The sequence below is a fragment of the Dendrobates tinctorius genome, unplaced genomic scaffold (assembly GCF_039654945.1).
Source record: "Dendrobates tinctorius isolate UK_male_01 unplaced genomic scaffold, ASM3965494v1 ptg000326l, whole genome shotgun sequence".
NCBI classification, from domain to species: Eukaryota; Metazoa; Chordata; class Amphibia; order Anura; family Dendrobatidae; genus Dendrobates; species Dendrobates tinctorius.
The window spans coordinates 14,513,472-14,530,040 of record NW_027361993.1 but is presented as its reverse complement, the minus strand read 5'-3'; the positions used below and the strand labels follow the sequence as shown (position 1 = coordinate 14,530,040).

At 43.4% G+C, this 16,569-nt stretch overlaps 1 pseudogene; it reads right to left on the bottom strand.

Moving 5' to 3' along the window:
* Positions 1–9,934: 9,934 nt before the first annotated feature.
* LOC141074164 (uncharacterized) lies at positions 9,935–11,150 on the bottom strand (annotated as a pseudogene).
* Positions 11,151–16,569: the final 5,419 nt, after the last annotated feature.

The window sequence follows — 16,569 nt, the reverse complement described above, 5'->3', positions numbered from 1 at the left end:
CCGTTTAACGGACGCGTTTTTAAGCAGCATTAACGCAATGTAACGGACATTTTAACACACCCATAGACTTCCATTAGTGTAACGCATGTCAAAATTGGCATGCATTTGCAATGTTCCGTTATTTTGTGACGCACCTTCCAATGCAGACTACAGCATTTTCGGGTCCGGTACAGCGAACGCACGGGTATCAGAAGTGTTATTTCTGCCATAGAACTTTATTGCAAACGCAGGCAGACGCAAATCAAGCAAATTGTCCAAATTTTACCCCTGCGTTGGATTGCGTTCTGGAGGATTTGCCATGTGGTCATGTGACAGGAAATATAATTTCAGCCATTTTGGAGCATACACTCTGCAGTCTGCAAACCCCAGCTACACTGTGTGCACCGTGTTACCGACCTGAGTCAATGTAAGTACTATTATATCTGTATATTCATCATTTGAGTGTGTAGTGGCCAGCCGATGTATGTGTACTATATGTATGGTTTTGTATGTACACAGATTTCGGATACTGAGGGATCTCCCCGCAGCAGCGTGTCTGCCACCTCCTCCTCTGAATCGGTAAAGTCATGCCATTTGGAAAAATCCCCCAAAAAATGTTGTGTGGCACTCTACTGTATTAAGAGGATTCACGTCCATTTTATGTGAAATCCTTCTAGCTCCGCGTACACTATTCTGCATAGTGTAAACATGTTTTTATTTTAAATTTTAGTAATCTTCAGAGCCGAAGCAAACCAGGCCTCCCTCCAAAAGACAAGCGAGTAAACCTACCAAAAAGATACATGCCAAAAATGTAGCCTTTTTGAAATAAATAGCTACATGAATCGTAACTCATCTTTTTTTTAAATTGAAGGTTCCAACTAAAAAGAGAAGAAATACCTCACAGCCTCGGTGTGTTGCTTTACCTCCTGTCGCAGTGGTAATTATCACACAAAGTCTATATTTTTAAACAATTTTTTTTTTTTCACAAAACTACTATTGAAGCAAAACATAACCGAAAAATAATGCATAAAACACCACAAAATAGAAACTTTTTAAAACTTTTTGGTACAAACTACATTCATTACATTTCATTACATTAACCAAAACAACCAATAATGCATGAAACCCCCACAAACATTGTACTATAAACGAATAACAAAACAATTATAAAACAATTATAAACTTTTAAAAACTGAAAGTGTAAAAATTTTTAAAATTGATTAAAAAGGGGACATATAGTGGTCTAGGGGATGTCATAAACGCAATCTGAACATCCAAAAATCCACTTCTAATTTTAAAAAAAACAAAACTTTGTGTTTACATAGTCCAAGCAGCCATCCAAAAAAAGAAGACACATTGATGTTGACGAAGAGCCCTTGGACATTGAAAATGAGACTCTAATAGCATTGGTGCATGCAAATCCTTCTATATGGGATCAGAGTGACAGCTTGCATAATGATGTCATTAACCCCTTAACCCTCAAGGGTGGTTTGCACGTTCATGACCGGGCCAATTATTACAATTCTGACCACTGTCCCTTTATGAGGTAATAACTCTGAAACGCTTCCGTGGATCCTGGTGATTTCTCACGTTGTTTTCTCGTGACATATTGTACTTCATGTTAGTGGTAAAATTTCATTCAAATAACTTGCGTTTATTTGTGAAAAAAAGGAAATTTGGCAAAAATTTTGAAAATTTCGCAATTTTCCAACTTTGAATTTTTATGCCCTTAAATCACAGAGATATGGCACACAAAAAACTTAATAAATAACATTTCCCACATGTTTACTTTACATCAGCACAATTTTGGAACCAAAATTTTTTTTTGTTAGGAAGTTGTAAGGGTTAAAAGTTGACCAGCGATTTCTCATTTTTGTAACACCATTTTATTTTTAGGGACCACATCATATTTGAAGTCACTTTGAGGGGTCTATGTGATAGAAAATACCCAAAAGTGACACCATTCTAAAAACTGCACCCCTCAAGGTGCTCAAAACCACATTCAAGAAGTTTATTAACCCTTCAGGTGCTTCACAGGAATTTTTTGAATGTTTAAAAAAAATGAACATTTAACTTTTTTTCACAAAAAAAATTACTTCAGGTCCAATTTTTTTTATTTTACCAAGGGTAACAAGAGAAATTGGACTGCAAAAGTTATTGGGCAATTTCTCCTGAGTATGGTGATACCTGATATGTGGGAACCACTGTTTCTGCGCATGGCAGAGCTCAGAAGGGAAGGAGCGCTGTTTGACATTTTCAATGCAAAATTGCCTGGAATTCAGATCGGACGCCATGTCACGTTTGGAGAGCCCCTGATATACCTAAACAGTGGAAACCTCCGACAAGTGACCCCATTTTGGAAACTAGACCCCCCAAGGACTTATCTAGACATGTGGTGAGGACTTTGAACCCACAAGGGCTTCACAGAAGTTTATAACATACAGCCGTACAATTATAAAATCATATATTTTCCACAAAAATGATCTTTTCACCCCCAATTTTTATTTTTCCAAGGGTAAGATGACCCTAAAAGTTATTGTGCCTTTTGTCCTGAGTATGCTGACTATTTGGGCACATGGCAGAGCGGACACCATGTCGCGTTTGGAAAGCCCCTGAAGTGCCAAACCAGTGGAAACCCCCCACAAATGACACCATTTTGGAAACTAGACCCCCCAAGGAACTTATCTAGATGTGTGGTGAGAACTTTGAACCCCCAAGGGCTTCACAGAAGTTTATAATGTACAACTGTACAATTAAAAAATCATATTTTTTCCAAAAAAATGATCTTTTCACCCTCAATTTTTATTTTTCCAAGGATAACAGGACCCCAAAAGTTATTGTGCAATTTGTTCTGAGTACGCTGATACCCCATATGTGGAGGTAAACCACTATTTGGGCGCATGGCAGAGCTCGGAAGGGAAGCAGCGCCATTTGACTTTTTTGGCTGGAATTGGGATTGAACGCCATGCCGCATTTAGAAAGCCCCTGATGGGCCTAAACAGTGGAAACCCCCAACAAATGACACCATTTTGGAAACTAGACCCCCCCCCAAGGAACTTATCTAGATGTGTGATGAGCACTTTGAACCCCCAAGTGCTTCACAGAAGTTCATAACGCCCAGGCGTGAAAATAAAAAAATCATATTTTATTCCACAAAAATGATATTTTTGCCCCCAATTTTTTATTTTCCTAAGGGTAACAGGAGACATTGGACCCCAAAAGTTGTTTTGCAATTTGTCCTGAGTAGGCTGATACCCCATATGTGGGAGTAAAACACTATTTGGGCGCATGGCAGAGCTTGGAAGGGAAGGAGCACCGTTTAACTTTTTCAAAGCAGAATTAGCTGGAATTGAGATCAGACGCCATGTTGCGGTTGGCGAGCACCTGATGTGCCCAAACAGCGGAAACCCCCCAATTCTAACTCCAACCCTAACCCCAACACACCCCTAACCTTAACCCCTTCACGACCAATGACGCCACATAGGCGTCATGAAACCTGTTTCAAATCTGACCAGTGACGCCTATGTGGCGTCATGACTTCAAAGCCCCCCTGTGGGTCGGGTGACCGGGGTCACTGAAAGGTCACCCGACCCGCAGATACAGAGGGCTTTGTAATTCACCACAGGGGGCGTGGCTTCGCCCCCACGTGGCTACGATCGCTCTGATTGGCTGTTAAAAGTGAAACAGCCAATCAGAGCGATAGTAATATTTCATCAATGAAAATTGATGAAATATTACAATCCAGCCATGTCCGACGCTGCTGTAGCATCGGACATGGCTGGAGACACCGATTCCACCCCCCCCACCGGCGATCGCCCCCCCGCAACTGAATGACAGCGGCGATCTGCCGCTGTCATCATCTGCCCCCCCTCCCATTCCCTCTGCTCCCCGCCAGCCTCCGATCCCCCCCTCACCCCCCCCGGTACCTCCTGAGTCCCCCGTCCCTCCCGGTGTCCCTCGGGTCCGGATGATGGGCGCCGCCATCTTTGAAAATGGCGGGCGCATGCGCAGTGCGCCCGCCCGAATCTGCCGGCTGCAGATTCCATTCTTTCATTTTGATCACTCTCACAGTGATCAAAATGAAAGAAAAAGTAAATAAACCCCCCGATTATCACCCCCATAGGTAGGCAGAACTAATAAAATAAAGAAAATATTTTTATTTTTCCATTAGGGTTAGGGTTAGGGTTGAAAAGAGGGGGGGGGGTTTCTATTGTATAGGCACATCAGGGGCTCTGCAAACGTAATGACGACCGCAGACCATTCCATCAAAGTCTGCATTTCAAAACGCCACTACTTCCATTCCGAGCCCTTACGTGTGCCCAAACAATAGTTCCCCCCCATATATGGGGCACCAGCGTACTCAGGACAAACTGTACAACAACTTTTGGGGTCCAATTTATCCTGCTACCCTTGTGAAAAAAAAAATTGCTGGCTAAAAATCATTTTTTTTGAGGAAAAAAAAATATTTTTTATTTTCACGTCTCTGCGTTATAAACTTCTGTGAAGCACTTGGGGGTTCAAGGTGCTCACCACACATCTAGATAAGTTCCTTCGGGGGTCTAGTTTCCAAAATGGGGTCACTTGTGGGGGGGTTCCACAGTTTAGGTACATCAGGGGTTCTGCAAATGTAACATGATGCCCGCAGACCATTCCATCAAAGTCAGCATTTCATAATGTCACTACTTCCCTTCCGAGCCCCGACGTGTACCCAAACAGTGGTCCCCACCCACATATGAGGTATCAGCGTACTCAGGACAAACTGGACAACAACTTTTGGGGCCAATTTATCCTGCTACCCCTGTGAAAAAAAAATTGCTGGCTAAAAATCATTTTTTTTTTGTGGAAAAAAAAATATTTTTTATTTTCACGTCTCTGCATTATAAACTTCTGTGAAGCGCTTGGGGGTTCAAGGTGCTCACCACACATCTAGATAAGTTCCTTGGGGGGTCTAGTCTCCAAAATGGGGTCAATTGTGGGGGGTTCCACAGTTTAGGTACATCAGGGGCTCTGCAAATGTAACATGACACCCGCAGACCATTCCATCAAAGTCAGCATTTCAAAATGTCACTACTTCCCTTCCGAGCCCCGACGTGTGCCCAAACAGTGGTTCCCCCCCACATGTGGGGTACCAGCGTACTCAGGACAAACTGGACAACAAATTTTGGGGTCTAATTTATCCTGATACCCTTGTGAAAATAAAAAATTGCGCACTAAAAAATAATTTTTTGAGGGAAAAAAATTTTTTTTTATTTTCACGGCTCTGCGTCATAAACTTTTGTGAAGCACTTGAGGGTTCAAGGTGCTCACTACACATCTAGATAAGTTCCTTAGGGGGTCTAGTTTCCAAAATGGGGTCATTTGTGGGGGAGCTCCAATGTTTAGGCACACAGGGGCTCTCCAAACACGACATGGTGTCCGCTAACGATTGGAAGTAATTTGCATTTCAAAAAGTCAAATGGCGCTCCTTCCCTTCTGAGCCCTGCCGTGTGCCCAAACAGTGGTTCCCCCCACATATGGGGTACCAGCGTACTCAGGACAAACTGGACAACAAGATTTGTGGTCCAATTTCTCCTGTTAGCCTTGTGAAAATTAAAAATAGTGTGCTAAAAATCATTTTTGAGGAAAAAAAAATATTTTTTATTTTCACTGCTCTGTGTTATAAACTTTTGTGAAGCACTTGGGGGTTCAAAGTGCTCCCTACACGTCTAGATAAGTTCCTTAGGGGGTCTAGTTTCCAAAATGGGGTCACTTGTGGGGGAGCTCCAATGTTTAGGTGCACAGGGGCTCTCCAAATGCGACATGGTGTCCGATAACGATTGGAGCTAATTTTCCATTCAAAAAGTCAAATGGTGCTCCTTGCCTTCCGGGCCATGCCGTGCACCCAAACAGTGGTGTATGACCACATATGAGGTATCTGTGCACTCAGGAGAAATTGCTCAACAAATTTTAGGATCCATTTTATCCAGTTGCCCATGTGAAAATGAAAAAACTGAGGCTAAAAGAAAATTTTTGTGAAAAAAAAGTATTTTTTTTTTTTACAGATCAATTTGTGAAGTACCTGGGGGTTCAAAGTGATCACTATGCATCTAGATAAGTTCCTTGGGGGGTCTAGTTTCCAAAATGGGGTCACTTGTGGAGGAGCTCCAATGTTTATGCACACAGGGACTCTCCAAACACGACATGGCAACCGCTAAATATTCCAGCATATTTTCCATTCAAAAAGTCAAATGGCGCTCCTTCCCTTCTGAGCCGTGCCGTGCGCCCAAACAGTGGTTTATGACCACATATGAGGTATCGTTGTACTCAGAAGAAATTGCCCAACAAATTTTAGGATCCATTTTATCCTGTTTCCCATGTGAAAATGAAAACATTGATGCTAAAAGAACATTTTTGTTGGAAAAATTAAAATGTCCATTTTTTCTTTCCACATTGCTTTAGTTCCTGTGAAACACCTGAAGGGTTAATAATCTTCTTGAATGTAGTTTTGAGTAGCTTGAGGGGTGCCGTTTTTAGAATGGTGTAACTTTTGGGTATTTTCTGCCATATAGACCCCTCAAAGTGACTTCAAATGTGAGGTGGTCCCTAAAAAAAATGGTTTTGTAAATTTTATTGTAAAAATGAGAAATCGCTGGTCAACTTTTAACCCTTATAACTTCCTAACAAAAAAATATTTTGTTTCCAAAATTGTGCTGATGTAAAGTAGACATATGGGAAATGTTATTTATTAGCTATTTTGTGTCACATAACTCTCTGGTTTAACAGAATAAAAATTCAAAATTTGAAAATTGCAAAATTTTCACCAAATTTCTGATTTTTTGACAAATAAACACAAAAATTATCAACCTAAATTTACCACTAACATGAAGCCCAATATGTCACGAAAAAACAATCTCAGAATCGCTAGGATCCGTTGAAGCGTTCCTGAGTTATTACCTCATAAAGGGACACTGGTCAGAATTGCAAAAAATGGCCTGGTCATTAAGGTCAAAATAGGCTTGGTCATGAAGGGGTTAATCTCAGCCCTAACCCTAGCCCTAACCCTAATGGGAAAATGGAAATAAATACATTTTTTTAATTGTATTATTTTTACCTAAGTAAGGGGGTGATAAAGGGGGTTTGATTTACTATATATGGCGGGTTTTTATGTTTGGCAGCTGTCATACGCTAAAAGACAGTTTTTATTGTAAAAATAGTTTTTGCATCACCACATTTTGAGAGCTATAATTTCTCCATATTTTTTTATGCACCGAGTCATCTGAGGTCTAATTTTTTGCGGGACGAATTGGCCTTTTTTATTGGTACCATTTTCGGGCATGTGACATTTTTTGATCGCTTTTTATTCCGATTTTTTTGGACGCAGAATGAACAAAAACCAGCATTTCAAGAATTTCTTTTGGGGGGGTGCGTGTACACCGTTCCGCGTGCCATAAAATTGATAAGGCGGATTTATTCTTCGGGTCAGTACAGTTACAGCGATACCTCATTTATGTCTTTTTTTATGTTTTGGCGCTTTTATGCAATGAAAACAATTTTATATAAAAAATAATATATTTTGCATCGCTTTATTCTGCGAGCTATAACTTTTCTCTTTTTTGCTGATGATGCTGTGTGGCGGCTCGTTTTTTTGCGGGACAAGATAACGTTTTCAGCGGTACCATGATTATTTATATCCATCTTTTTGATCGCACGTTATTGCACTTTTTGTTCGGCAGTATGATGATAAAGCTTTATTTTTTGCTTCGTTTTTTATTTTTATTTTTTAAGGGGTTCAGTAAAGGGGTTAACTAATGGGACAGTTTTATAGGACGGGTCGTTGCATACTAAATATGTGTACTTCTATTGGGTTTTTTTTTTATTTTCAAAAAATGAATTTATTAGGGATTTTTTTTTCAATTTATTAAGGCTATGTGCACACGTTGCATATTCAGCTGCGTTTTTTTCCGCGCAGAACCGCAGGTAAAACCGCAGGTAAAGTGGCCTTCAGTTTTCTTGCGGTTTGGTCTGCGGTTTTGCCCTGCGGTTTCACACCTCTACTATGTTAAAGGTGTGAAACTGCTGCAAAAACCGGCCAAACAATTGACATGCTGCGGTTTGTAAACCGCAGCAAAACCGTGCGGAAAAAAACGCACCATCAGCACAGCGTTTTTGAAAACCCATAGGGTTTCATTGTACTGTACTTGGTCTGTGGAACTGCTGCGTTTCCGCATGGCCAAAACCGCTGCGGAAACGCAGCAGAATCCGCACCGTGTGCACATAGCCTAAGCGATTTTTTTATAAATTATTTTTACACTTTTTTTTTAACTTTATTACAATGTCCCAGTGGGGACATAACTGTCATGTGACAGATCGCTGACCTGTCACATCACAGATCACTGTGACAGATCAGCAATCTGTCACAGGCACTGCAGAAGGCTTCCTCGTGCCTGCGCATTGCAGGCCCTGAGGAAGCCGGCTCTCTGCAGGCCCCCAAAGGTCCCCGCCGCCATTTTGGATCCGGGGACCTGCAGGGAAGGAGACCCCCGCAGCAGCACTGCACATCGCGCTGCTGCGGGGGTCGCAGGGAAGCACGGAGGGAGCCCCCTCCCTGCCGATGCTTCCCTAAACCCCCAGTACACTGCAATCGTGTTTGATCGCGGTGTGCCAGTGGTTAACGTGTTGGGGGCGGTCCGTGACCACCCCTGACACATAGTGCCGGGTGTCATCTGTGATAATCAGCTGACACCCAGCCGCGATCAGAGGCGCTCACTACGTGAGCGCCGCTGATTGCTATGACGTACTTTCCCATCCATGGGCATAGGGGCCCGGGTCCCATGGACGGGATAGTACGTCAGATGGAAGAAAGGGGTTAAAAACAGGAGATTGTGGGAGAAAATAATTTGTGAGTTGAATCCTCGTTATCTGGAAAAGTTCACCTCCTCTCAAAAAAAATTGGTAATTAATGGTCAAGTGAAATAGATTAGTTTATTTAAATATTGTTCACGAGAAATAATATTTCTGTTTTTGTTTTGTGTTTTTATTGTAGCCGATGCAGTCCATACCCGTTGGAGATCAATGAGAGACAGATTTGACTACCTAGGAAAAAACACAGTGTGCACAACTGTAGTGGTGCCGAGGTAGGTTGCCAAACCATATATAGTATAATGAAAAGCTGGCACTCAACTTAAATGCTTAAATGGAACAGTTTATTTGTAGTACCAAACAAAACGTTTCGGTCAGTGCAGACCGTCATCAGTTACGTGCTCAAAGATTGTCTGTACTTAGATTGGAGGGCGCTTTTTGTATGTCCCTGTAAAGTCAAGTGTCAGCTGTGGAATACAGCGTCCAGGAGGACCAAGCTTGCGCTTTCCCTGCCAGACAGATAAGACTTAACTGCGCTCCAGCAGCACACTGACATTTTCAGTTGGATAGACAATACGCCCGCGCAATACCACAATCTGTAAATATTTTACAAAAATTCCTTAAGTTTGGCAATATAGCCTTTGAAAGTTTTGTTTTACATTCTACAAGACTTCAATTTGCATACTTTATTAAATCCCTATGGGATCGCATATGTTTAAAATGCCTACCAACATTTTGAGTGAAAGACTATTGTATTCCTGACTTGTTATTAAACTGTTTTATTATGCAAAATGATATTTGAAAATTTAATTTGATTTTTAAAAGACACTGTAAACATAAACTGCAAATTAGATAGGATATCAGAGCTTTAACCAAAATAAACAAAAATACACCTACTTCAAGAATCACAATATGCACACATTGCACATATGTCAATAAAAGAAAGATTCTGAAACAATGTCACGCATGGCTGTTTTGCCATGGAACCTGACCTTCATTGACAAAATAACTGGCAAATTGATCACGTATTTGCATAATCTCAACTGGCGACCAACCAGTAATCGACTCAATGTTCATCAGGTTCGACTCACAGTCATCGGAGTCAACTAGCAGGGGTTCATGTCAGGACACAAAATTGTGCAGGCAGATGCAAGCCTTAACTACATGGTCCACATTTTCTGGTTGCAGTTGCATACAAGATAATAAAATCTGCCATTTTATTGTCAAAATACCAAATATGCATTCTACATAATGTCTTGCTCGGCCCAAGCGATAATTAAAAATGCGTCTGGTGTAGTTTAGACTGCGGCTTGAGTATGGCTTGATAAGATTTCTTCCTAGTTGGAACACCTCATCCCCAACTAAAACAAAGGGCAAACTTGGGTTTTCCGTGCCTGGTAGAGGTCGTGCTGAGGGTATGTTGAAGCAGATGCTGTACAGACATTTCCCCATGTTGGACTCTTTGAACACTCGTGAATCCTTTGTCCGACCATATGCACTAATATCAACTGCAACAAAGCGGTATCTAGCATCCGCAATAGCCATTTACACAATGTAAAAGTATTTTTTGTAATTTTAGTACAAGGATCCACTATGCACGGGTTTTTGAATACGGATGTGCTTCCCGTCCATGGCACAATGCAATTTGGAAAATTTGCCACATCCTCAAAGCTTTTGGCAATCGCTAGCCACATTTCTGGTGTTGGTGTCAGTAGTACAAGTGGATATAAGTTGTTCCAAATGGCATCACAGGTTTCCCGAACAAGTTGGCAATTGGTAGTTTTGCCCAGCCGAAATTTGAAGTGCAGTGAGGCAAAAGTTTCTCTCGTAGCCAGGTATCTATGAATAAAAAACAATGTCATATGGTACAGATTTAACGAAAGCTAAGATTTTGTCTGACAACAAACAAAAAGGCAACTGAAAATGGACTATGACAGTAGGCTATGTGTAGGAAAGAAAAAGACATGCACAACGGTAATTACATCTTGTCTTTGCAGTTACTGGCACAATGTAAATAAATCAAAGGGAAATTACCTTAGGGTCACCACTAAACGTTCTTCCGCAGAAATACTTTCACGGAAAGTGCTGTGTTGATGACGTTTTTCATCCTTGACATGCGACAGCAGAATATCAAACGCTTTAATTGTCATTCGAAGATATCGGTGAAATTTAAAGGGATGATCACGAAGTTGAACATAGAGGGTGTGAAAGGCACCATATGTTTTCCGAAAAAAATTAACTTCATAAATCCAATATCTCCTCCGGGAAATATGCCTTCTCTGACGACGTCGCAACTGCATCAAGCGAAATCTTACAAGCTGAGACAGAAACATCTTGCTTGCAGCAGAAGTACACTCGATGTTTCCAAAATGGAGAATGTGTCCACCCACACACAACACTGACAAAAAAAATTTTTAAAAATTGAAAAACTTTATTTAACAGTGCCTAAATGCACATAAACGGATGCTTCAGGAACGGACATCAAAATGACATAACGCAGTCACATGCGTTAACGCGATGGCAAAATACACCAGATTTGGCTCATTATCAGCACTTCCATTTAACGGATCCATTAAACGGATTGCACAAAACTGAATGTGAACCTAGCCTAAGGCCACTAAAGGCATCCTGGTTCTAGAGGCCAGTTTCAACAACACTTTTCCTCCCCATATGAGTAGACCCTTATATTTGTATTTTTATTTTAGTACCTTTTGATTCATTTTACTTGTCTAATTCTGCATTCTTCATTACAAATATGACAAATAATCTTGACTTTACATATGTTGCACCCACCTTTATTAGACTCCTAAATTGGGAAACCTTCCCACTTATGCAACATTTTGGAAGGAGGTAAAATATTAATGAAATAAATGTGTCTGAGGAAGGGCCAAACCAGCTTTTTAAAAGCTGAAAAAGCAAAGGGAAAAAAATGTATTTTAAGGAGAGGGTGGTTGTTTTTTTTATATACCTTTGTTTTATGGCGACCTATTTTGTGCTTTTGCATCAGTAGTTTTTTAAGAAAATAAAAGCCATTATAATTCTGAAAGCAGCTCACTGACAATTACAATGGGTTATGTGCACACTTGATTTTTGCCCATGCAAAAGTAGAGAGGTAGCTCTAAAATATTCATTGTTAATATTGTGATATTTATTTCATTTTCAACTTATCTTTGAAATAACATTGTGTTTTTTATGGATCTGATCAGTAGTTGTAGCATGTTCCAGTGTTAGCTCGACCTCATGAAGAGAGCTAAATTGATTTCACCTGACTTAAATATAGGTTTTCTCAGACAAATCCATCTGCCTTTAGGATAGACGCTGTGATGTTGTGCACTTATGGGCAAAGGAAACGGTATGATTTTGAAAGTTGTTGTGATCAGGATTTATAAAACCAGCTAACTCTCAGTTTGTCCTGTGATGCTATAATTCAGGCAAAGCAAAAAGATGTTGGATTAAATAACATAATATATATAGAGATTGATATCGTTATCACTATACTGGGACCAAAATTTGCTACCATATAGTGATTAAAGGGTTTTCCAAGAGCCTCAACAATGATTCTTCCATGGAAGGCACAAATAAATAAATGCACACAGCAACACTTAGGCTAAAAGTTCCAGTATGGTCTTAGTAGTAATTTTGGATTCAATACTAGGTTCTAAATGTTTATTCACTACTATGCTGTGCTGGAACTTGTTGTACCTTACTCAGTGCCAAACTATGAATAATACCAGCCCTGGTACACACACTCTACCAGCCTTAGGCATGGTCTACTAGGCTTTGATCTATGGCAGACCTGTAGGTCATCCTTAGGTCTCCAGTAGTCATAGCAGTCATAAGCTTTCTGCGATGGCACTGCAGAAATCTGATGGAGAAATAATGTAGTTTCTCAGTTTTGAATTGTGTGCTTTTATTCACTTCTAGGCTATGCTGAAAATTGTAGTTACTCAGTGTTGCAAAATATATTTATTCGCTTCTGGGATTTCCTGGGAGGATTTGTATGTAACTGGAACAGGCACAATATAACCCACCAATAGTGCATGGCAATTTACAACTCAGCAGATGATTATACAACATAACATTGCATAAGACATAACTTGCCATTTGCACAGGTACACCATTTGCATAGCAATACAGTCAGGGCTGCCATCAGGGCATTACAGCCCTGACAGGCGTATGGGGCCCAATCAGCAGAGGGGGGCCCACTTTGGGCCCCATCACCTACCCATCGGGCCCCACTGACCCTTCCCCAGTGGTCAAGTAACTGAACCTGCGTCCAGGACGCAGGTTCAATTACTCTATTGCCGTGCGGGCACGCACGGCAATAGTTAAAGCTGCCAGCCAATCGGAGGCTAGCAGCTGATGTCAGCGCGCACTTCGCCAGCATCTGACATCATGTTAGTCACCGGCGCTGCAAGGTAAGAGGAAAGTTTTTTATTTATTATTGTTATTGTTGCAAACAGCGAGACGGGGGGCAGGATGGAGACGGGGCATGATTGGAGACATGGGGGCTGGATGGAGATGGGGCAGGATGGAGAAGGGGGCAGGATGGAGATGGGGCAGGATTGGAAACGGGGGCAGGATGGAGACATGGCAGGATTGGGGGCAGGATGGAGAAGGGGGCAGGATGGAGACATTGGGGGCAGAATGGAGATGGGCAGGATTGGAGATGGGGCAGGACTGGAGACATTGGGGGCAGGAAGTAGATTGGGGCAGGATGGAGACATTGGGGACAGGATGGAGATGGGAGCAGGATGGAGATGGGGGCAGGATGGAGATGGGAGCAGGATGGAGATGGGGCAGGATTAGAAATGAGGCAGGATGGAGATGGGGCAAGATGGAGATGGGGGCAGGATTGGAGATGGGGCAGAAAGGAGATGGTGCAGGATTGGAGATGGGGCTGGATTGGAGACGGGGCAGGATTGGAGACAGGGCAGGATGGAGACATTGGGGGCAGGACTGGAGACGGGGGCAGAATGGACACCGGGGCAGGAGGGAGATGGGGCAGGATTGGAGATGGGGGCAGGATTGGAGATGGGGCAGGATGGAGACATTGGGTGCAGGATGGAGATGGGGCAGGATTGGAGACATTGGGGCAGGACAGAGATGGGGGCAGGATTGGAGATGGGGCAGGATGGAGACATTGGGGGAAGGATGGAGATGGAGCAGGATTAGAGATAGGGGCAGGATTGGAGACAGGGCAGGATGGAGACGGGGCAGGATTGGAGACATTGGGGGCAGGATGGAGATGGGGCAGGATTGGAGATTGGGCAGGATGGAGACGGTGCCAGATTGAAGACATTGGGGACAGGATGGAGATGGGGCAGGATTGGAAACGGGGGCAGGATGGAGACATTGGGGGCAGGATAGAGACATTGGGGCAAGATGGAGATGGGGCAGAATTGGAGATGGAGCAGGATTGGAGATGGGGCAGGATTGGAGACATTGGGGGCAGGAAGGAAATTGGGGCAGGATGGAGATGGGGGCAGGATGGAGATGGGGCAGGATGGAGACAATGGGGGCAGGATGGAGATGGGGCAGGATTGGAGATGGGGCAGGATGGAGATGGGACAGGATTGGAGATGGGGCAGGATGAAGATGGGGCAGGATTGGAGCTGGGGGCAGGATTGGAGACGGGGCAGGATTGGAGACAGGGCAGGATGGAGACATTGGGGGCAGGATTGGAGATGGGGCAGGATTGGAGATGGGGGCAGGATGGAGATGGGGCAGGATGGAGATGGGGCAGGATTGGAGATGGGGCAGGATGGAAACACTGGCAGCAGGATTGAGATGGGGGAAGGATTAGAGATGGGGGCACAATGGAGACATTGGGGGCAGGATGGAGATGGGGCAGGATTGGAGATGGGGGCAGGATTGAAGATGGGGCAGGATGGAGACAGGGGCAGGTTTAGAGACAGGGGCAGGATTGGAGACAATGGGGGCAGGATGGAGACATTGGGGGCAGGATTGCAGACACCGGGGGCATGAAGAAAGACACCGGGGGCATGATGAAAGACACGGGTGGCAGGTCTGGAGACATGGGGGCAGGATTGCAGGTACAGGGAGCATGATTGGAGACAAAGGGGCATAATGAAAGACACAAGGGGCATGATGACAGACATGGGGGGCAGGACTGGAGACATGGGGGGCAGGATGAAAGACACAGGGCAGGATTGCAGGTACAGGGGACATGACTGGAGACAAAGGGGCAGGATGAAAGACAGGGAGCAGGATAGCAGGTACAGGAGGCATGATTGGAGACAAAGGGGGCATGATGAAAGACACAAGGGGCATGATGAAAGACACAAGGGGCATGATGGGAGACATGGGGGCAGGATGAAAGAAACGGGGCAGGATTGCAGGTACAGGGGGCATGATTGGAGACAAAGAGGGCAGTGTTATGATGAGTCACCGAAGGAGGAAAAAACAAAATACCAGCTAAGTCCAGAAAAACCAGAGAGGTTGGCAGCTATCGGATTGCAGACCCCTGAACCTATCCACAACAACTAGCAGTAGCCGTGGGGGGTTCCTACGGTGCCCTAGACACCTCGATCACAGCCGGAGAGCTACATAGCCTAAAGACAGAAAGGGGAAAAACTAAACTGCCCCAGAGCAGACCCCAAAGCAATAGGCAGCCCCCAACATATAATGACGGTGAAGCAAGATGAAAACACTAACACAGATAGAAAGATAGGTTGAGCAAATGATGGTGCCCAAGCTAACTACATAGTACAGGATAGGAAAGCTGCTGTCTGCCATCCGCCAAAACCCTATCAAAATGAGCCAACCGCCTGATAGGAAAAACAGGCCCTGAAGTCGCTAGGCTTCAAAAGACTATATCAGCACTCAGGTATATTCTGATGACAGAGCAAAAGATCAACAGATCAGAGACAAAAAATGGAATTCAGCTCACCCCTGGCCGGGGATGGCAGAACTCCCAAAAAACGAGGCAAAACAAAAACAAAACTGAAGAGTACAAAGCAGAGCAGAAAAACTTAGCTTTGAGACGCAGGAATCAGACTGGTCTCCAAGAATCCAGCAGGAAAGTCACCAGCCAGGAAGAAGGGCGCCGGCAACCTTATATCCAGTCCTCAATTCCAGCCACCCAGTTATCATCTAGCTGCCCAGGTGTTTGGTAATCAGTCTCACTACCTTCCTTCACCAGAGGAGGGAGTTCATCAGACCTCAATGATGAAGGGAAAAATGAACTCACAACAGGGCAGGATGAAAGACACAGGGGGCAGGATTGCAGGCACAGGGGGCATGATTGGAGACAAAGGGTGCAGGGTGAAAGGCACAAATGGCATGATTGGAGACACGGAGCAAAATGGACACATGGGGCAGGATGAAAGACACAGGGGCAGGATTGGAGACAGATGGGGCAGCATTGGAGACAGATCGTGCAGGATTGGAGACAGATCGTGCAGGATCATGGGGCAGGATGGATACAATGGAGACAGATGGGGAGATCATATGGGGCACAATGGATACTCATGAGGATGGGATGGGGGAACATATGGCTGAAGCCAGGAATGAGACACACGGGGCCAGGATGGGAATATTATTACCATAGGGGCTAATTAAGGGATATTATTACTGCAGTGATGTATTTATTTTATTTTTTGAGTATACTGTTTTAAATGGGGGGCGGTCCAGTTACTGTGTAGAGTGATACTATGTTGCCTTTTTTTCTTCATGTGATGTAATGTAGAAGTTGGGAAAAAAATAAGTAATGTGTTCTTGCAAGTGGAG